Genomic DNA, 7,374 nt, shown 5'->3' on the forward strand with positions numbered 1-7,374 from the left:
TTCCACTGCAAGAACAGCACACTTAGCATTGCAATGACATTGAATTTAAATTTAAAGACAGCACATGGTTTAGCAGCAACATTAATCAACATCACATGGTTCGTCTGGTTCACCAACTACTTCTCAGACAGAGTTCAGTGTGTCAAATCGGAGGGCCTGTTGTCCGGACCTCTGGCAGTCTCTATGGGTGTGCCACAGGTTTCAATTCTCGGGCCGACTCTCTTCTCTGTATACATCAATGATGTCGCTCTTGCTGCTGGTGATTCTCTGATCCACGTTTACGCAGACGACACCATTCTCTATGCTTCTGGCCCTTCTTTGGACACTGTGTTAAATAACCTCCAGACGAGCTTCAATGCCATATAACACTCCTTCCGTGGCCTCCAACTGCTCTTAAATACAAGTAAAACTAAATGCATGCTCTTCAACCGATCGCTGCCTGCACCTGCCCGCCCGTCCAGCATCACTACTCTGGACGGTTCTGACTTAGAATATGTGGACAACTACAAATACCTAGGTGTCTGGTTAGACTGTAAACTCTCCTTCCATTCTCACATTAAGCATCTCCAATCCAAAATTAAATCTTGAATCGGCTTCCTATTTCGCAACAAAGCATCCTTCACTCATGCTGCCAAACATACCCTCGTAAAACTGACTATCCTACCGATCCTTGACTTCGGCGATGTCATTTACAAAATAGCCTCCAACACTCTACTCAGCAAATTGGATGCTGTCTATCACAGTGCCATCCGTTTTGTCACCAAAGCCCCATATTCTACCCACCACTGCGACCTGTACGCTCTCGCTGGCCCTTACATCATACTCGTCGCCAAACCCACTGGCTCCAGGTCATCTATAAGACTTTGCTAGGTAAAGCCCCGCCTTATCTCAGCTCACTGGTCACCATAGCAACACCCACCCGTAGCATGCGCCCCAGCAGGTATATCTCTCTGGTAACCCCCAAAGCCAATTCCTCTTTTGGCCGCCTTTCCTTCCAGTTCTCCGCTGCCAATGACTGGAACGAACTACAAAAATCTCTGAAGCTGGAGACTCATATCTCCCTCACTAACTTTAAGCACCAGCTGTCAGAGCAGCTCACAGATCACTGCACCTGTACATAGCCCATCTGTAAATAGCCCATCCAAGCTACCTCATCCCCATACTGTATTTATTTATTTATCTTGCTCCTTTGCACCCCAGTATCTCTACTTGCACATTCATCTTCTGCACAAATATCACTCCAGTGTTTAATTGCTATATTGTAATTATTTCGCCACAATGGCCTATTTATTGCCTTACCTCCCTTATCCCACCTCATTTGCACACACTGTATATAGACTTTTTCTTTTGTATTGTTGACTGTATGTTTGTTTATTTCATGTGTAACTCTGTGTTGTTGTTTGTGTTGCACTGCTTTGCTTTATCTTGGCCAGGTCGCAGTTGTAAATGAGAACTTGTTCTCAACTAGCCTATCTGGTTAAATAAATGGTTTACCACGCTATAGAATATCTATAATATTAATCATATAATGGTATACTACACTATAGCATATCTATTACATTAATCATATAATGGTATACTACACTATAGAATATCTATAATATTAATCATATAATGGTTTACTACACTATAGAATAGCTATAATATTACTCATATAATGGTTTACTACACTATAGAATATCTATAATATTAATCATATAATGGTTTACTACACTATAGAATAACTATAATATTAATCATATAATGGTATACTACACTATAGAATATCTATAATATTACTCATATAATGGTATACTACACTATAGAATAGCTATAATATTACTCATATAATGGTTTACTACACTATAGAATAGCTATACTATTAATCATAGTAGTATATAATGGTATACTACACTATAGAATAGCTATAACATTAATCATATAATGGTATACTACACTATAGAATAACTATAATATTACTCATATAATGGTATACTACACTATAGAATAGCTATAACATTAATCATATAATGGTTTACTACACTATAGAATATCTATAATATTACTCATATAATGGTATACTACACTATAGAATATCTATAATATTACTCATATAATGGTTTACTACACTATAGAATAACTATAATATTACTCATATAATGGTTTACTACACTATAGAACAGCTATAATATTACTCATATAATGGTTTACTACACTATAGAACAGCTATAATATTACTCATATAATGGTATACTACACTATAGAATAACTATAATATTAATCATATAATGGTTTACTACACTATAGAATATCTATAATATTACTCATATAATGGTATACTACACTATAGAATAGCTATAACATTACTCATATAATGGTATACCACAACACCACATGGTTTAACATATACACAAGTAAAATAAGTTGTATAAAAGAAGAGATAATTAACGCGCCCCAAATCACAACCTATTCTCCATATAGTGCTTTTGACCAGGGCCCACTATAGGGTAGGGTTATTCAACTCTTACCATGAGAGGTCCGAAGCATGCTGGTTTTCTGTTTTACTTGATAATGCCATTTGAGACACAACCATATAAAAGAAGGGAAGATGTCTAGACATTTGTCCTTGTGGGATTTGGTCCTCCAACCACCAAGTAGACTGTTGAAGAGCACTGGAAGAGCCTATGCTGCCCACAGCTTGTATGACCTCCATCCTGACCATCAATAATCCTGATGGTCAAACAGACATTTATGTTACACTTACTGGGCTGATGGATGAGGAGCATGTGACAGAGGACACTCTAACTATAGCATGTTTACCATATGGTATGCTTAGATATCTTTATGATTTTACAGTAATTAACACATTTACTGTTTATACTTTCATTTTAAGAATCATTATAAAATCCTTATAAAAATCATATTAGAATAAATAGGAATATTAATTGGATTATAAAAATTAAAATGTATATTCTTACCACTGAGCTTTTCAATAACTTTGTTTGAATAGAATATGGTATTTAAAAATGTGCTGTTCAGAGAGAGAGAGGTCTGGCTTTTCTGAATCATCGAGGTTTCAAACACCTTTTAATGGGTCTGTTGCATTCAAGTTCTCTACAGAGTATTATCTAGTGCTTTTATTACGTTTTATTCTGGTGAGGACATTGTGTTCTGAACATCTTTCAAGTTCTCCACAAACAATAATTTACTGGTTTCATTACATTTTATTCTGGTTTTGACATTGTGCTCTGAATATATTTTTCTTTCTGTAAACCTAGGGTGCTTCCTGGCCAGCGTCCCAAATGGCACCCTATTCTCTACGTAGTGCACTATAAAGGGAATAGGGTGACATTTGGGACACAGCCCTAATGCTTGTTGTTGAGGATCCAGGAGACTAATATAAAATCATTCTAGACACTAGTTTTCCTAGAATTGTAAGATTGTGGTGTTATAAAAACACAAGTAAAGATCAAAGTAGATCAAACAAAGTAATTAACCACGGGCAGTCAGAGGTTCACATTATATTAAATATAGTTTCTGCTGGGTATAGATTAAAATGCTTTTTTTTCTTTTAAAAGACAATATTTAGGTTAGTCCTTCCCAGGTAGGACAAACGTCTGGCCCACATCTGGCCTGATTCCGGCATGCCAGATCTAAAACTGCTGGCCCTGGCAGCCGGATCCGTCCCAAGTCTGAAATTAATGGCGGTACAGACTAAGCCAGAGTCATTCGTATCATGACACTAGGCGAGATCGAAATGCAGACACAGGAGGCAGATGGTCGGACTTTAAGATGTTTAATAAATCCAAAGAGAATAAACAAGAGAATGGTCGTGGACAGGCAAAAGGTCATAACCAGATCAGAGTCCAGGAGGTACGGAGTGGCAGGCAGTCTCGAGGTCAGGGCAGGCAGAATGGTCAGGCAGGCGGGTACAGAGTCCAGAACAGGCAAGGGTCAAAACCGGGAGGACTAGAAAAAGGAGAAAAGGAAAAGCAGGAAAACCACTGGTAGGCTTGGACATACAAGACGAACTGGCACAGAGAGACAGGAAACACAGGGATAAATACACTGGCCCAGAGAGACAGGAAACACAGGGATAAATACACTGGCCCAGAGAGACAGGAAACACAGGGATAAATACACTGGCCCAGAGAGACAGGAAACACAGGGATAAATACACTGGCACAGAGAGACAGGAAACACAGGGATAAATACACTGGGGCAGAGAGACAGGAAACACAGGGATAAATACACTGGCACATAGAGACAGGAAACACAGGGATAAATACACTGGGGCAGAGAGACAGGAAACACAGGGATAAATACACTGGCCCAGAGAGACAGGAAACACAGGGATAAATACACTGGCACAGAGAGACAGGAAACACAGGGATAAATACACTGGGGCAGAGAGACAGGAAACACAGGGATAAATACATTACATTTACATTTTAGTCATTTAGCAGACGCTCTTATCCAGAGCGACTTACAAATTGGTGCATTCACCTATAATATCCAGTGGAACAACCACTTTACAATAGTGCATCTAAATCTTTTAAGGGGGGGGGTTAGAAGGATTACCTTATCCTAACCCAGGTATTCCTTGAAGAGGTGGGGTTTCAGGTGTCTCCGGAAGGTGGTGATTGACTCCGCTGTCCTGGCGTCGTGAGGGAGCTTGTTCCACCATTGGGGTGCCAGAGCAGCGAACAGTTTTGACTGTGAAATGGGGCAGAGAGACAGGAAACACAGGGATAAATACACTGGGGCAGATAGACAGGAAACACAGGGATAAATACACTGGGGCAGATAGACAGGAAACACAGGGATAAATACACTGGGGAATACAAGCGACACCTGGAGGGGGTGGAGACAATAACGAAGAAAGGTGAAACAGATCAGGGTTATCAGGACAATCAGGCCTAGATGTGGTAGCCTGAACTGAGCCCTCCCCCACCACAAAAAAATATATAATATTAAAAATAGGTAGTCAAATTGCAGCTATCAACTGAACTATAAACAACATAAACATTGTCTGATTTAAAAAAAACTTTTATTTAAACACATTGCATTTGAAAAGTATTCAGACCCCTTGACTTTTTCAACATGTGTTACGTTACAGCCTTATTCCAAAATGGATTACATTTTTTTTTCTCATCAATCTACACACAATAACCCATAATGCAAAGCAAAAACTGGTTTTTAGAAATGTTTGCAAAAACTTGAATATCAGATTTACATAAGTATTTAGACCCTTTACTCAGTACTTTGTAAAAGCACCTTTGGCAGTGATAACAGCCTTGAGTCTTCTTGGGTATGATGCTACAAGCTTGGCACACCTGTATTTGGGGGAGTTCCTCCCATTCTTCTCTGTAGATCCTCTCATGCTCTGTCAGGTTGGATGGGGAGCGTCGCTGCACAGCTATTTTCAGGTCTCTTCAGAGATGTTCGATCGGGTTCAAGTCCGGGCTCTGGCTGAGCCACTCAAGGACATTCAGAGACTTGTCCGAAGCCACTCCTGTGTTGTCTTGGCTGTGTGCTTACGGTCGTTGTCCTGTTTGAAGATGAACCTTCACCCCAGTCTGAGCTCCTGAGCATTCTGGAGCAGGTTTACATCAAGGATCTCTCTGTACTTTGCTCTGTTCATCTTTCCCTTGATCCTGACTAGTCTCCCAGTCCCTGCTACTGAAAAACGTCCTCACATCATGATGCTGCCACCACAATGCTTCCCATGGTGTTTATACTTGTGTACTATTGCTTGTACAGATGAACATGGTACCTTCAGGCATTTGGAAATTGCTCCCAAAGATGAACCAGACTTGTGGAGGTCTACATTTTTTTTTTCTGAGGTCTTGGCTGATTTCTTTTGATTTTCCCATGATGTCAAGCAAAGAGGCACTGAGTTTTAAGGTAGGCCTTGAAATACATCCACAGGTACACCTCCAAATAGACTCAAATGATGTCAATTAGCTTATCAGAAGCTTCTAAAGCCATGACATTTTCTAGAATTTTCCAAGCTGTTTGAAGGCACAGTCAACTTAGTGTATTTAAACTTGTGAAATAATCTGATGGTAAACAATTGTTGGAAAAATTACTTGTGTCATGCACAAAGTAGATGTTCTAACCGACTTGCCAAAACTATAGTTTGTTAACGAAGAATTTGTGGAGTGGTTGAAAAATGAGTTTTAACTACTCCAACCTACGTGTATGTAAACGCCAGACTTCAACAGCATATAGACAGGTGTGTGCCTTTCCAAATCATGTCCAACCAATTTAATTTACCACAGGTGGCTTCAATCAAGTTGTAGAAACATCTCAAGTATTATCAATGGAAACAGGATGCAGGATTTCTAAAAACCTGTTTTCATTTTTGTCATTTTGGGGTTGATGTGTGTTGATTGATGAGGGGTAAAAAAATGTTTTAATCAATTTTAAAATTCGGCTGTAACATAACAGAATGTGGAAAAAGTCAAGGGGTCTGAATACTTTCTGAATGCACTGTATATTTACAAAAAATATATATGGGGGATTGGAAATCATGCAGACAATTAAATTGAGGGAAGCCACAATTTATCTGCAGCATTAAATCTGATCTACCCACTCCCCCAAAAGAATATACCATAAACATCATGCTCTGATGCACAAATATTCCAAACTTCGTAGCTGGAAAAGTGTGGAAGGGTTCCAGAGTTCTGGGGTTCCAGAGGTGAGACTCAGAGTTAAAGATGTGAGAGCAGCCGGTCAACCAGCTCCAGCCCAAAGGCCAGCCAGCCAGAGCCAGACTACATCTGGTGTGGTTGAGGAGGAGGATGGCTGGGCTGCTCCTACTCAAGTTGATGGATGTCATGGAGCTCAGTTCCTCACACTGCCTTTCACACCTGCTGCCCGGTGCTTGGCTTATTGAGCTTATAAATCAATTTAATGAGAGGAGAACGGGTTCAGGACTTCAATAAACACCCCACCGTGTTTTACCCGCACCAGCTCCAAGCACCAGCCAAGCCCCCAAAATACAGGCCTCATAAATGAGGGTTTAGACAGGCAAATTAGATAACCTCTGCTTTGGTCCAACTCTATTGCTATGCGGTTGTTTTTATATAATGAGAGAGTCAGCAAAGAACATGTCATTTAATGAGAGTCATTTAAATATGTATTTGTTCATCTGTATTATGGGTAAAAATAAGCATGCTGAAAACATACCAGGCTAGCCAATATGTAACCTGCCCATGTTCTACTATGTTGATAACATGCTAGGCTAGCCAACCATTAACCTGCCCATATTCTACTATGTTGATAACATGCTAGGCTAGCCAATCATTAACCTGCCCATGTGCTACTATGTTGAGAACATGCTAGGCTAGCCAATCATTAACCTGCCCATGTGCTACTATGTTGATAACA

General features: G+C 39.8%; 1 long non-coding RNA gene across 1 annotated transcript; it reads right to left on the bottom strand.

Moving 5' to 3' along the window:
- Positions 1–3,759: 3,759 nt before the first annotated feature.
- Positions 3,760–4,688, bottom strand: LOC145862369 (uncharacterized). Its single transcript, XR_014381785.1, has 2 exons — positions 4,561–4,688; positions 3,760–3,948 (listed from the first exon to the last, which is right to left on the bottom strand). It is a non-coding gene; the product is annotated as an uncharacterized LOC145862369 (long non-coding RNA).
- Between the last annotated feature and the right edge of the window lie 2,686 nt (positions 4,689–7,374).

Source organism: Salmo salar, chromosome 20 (assembly GCF_965601325.2).
Source record: "Salmo salar chromosome 20, fSalSal1, whole genome shotgun sequence".
In the NCBI taxonomy this organism is placed as follows: Eukaryota; Metazoa; Chordata; class Actinopteri; order Salmoniformes; family Salmonidae; genus Salmo; species Salmo salar.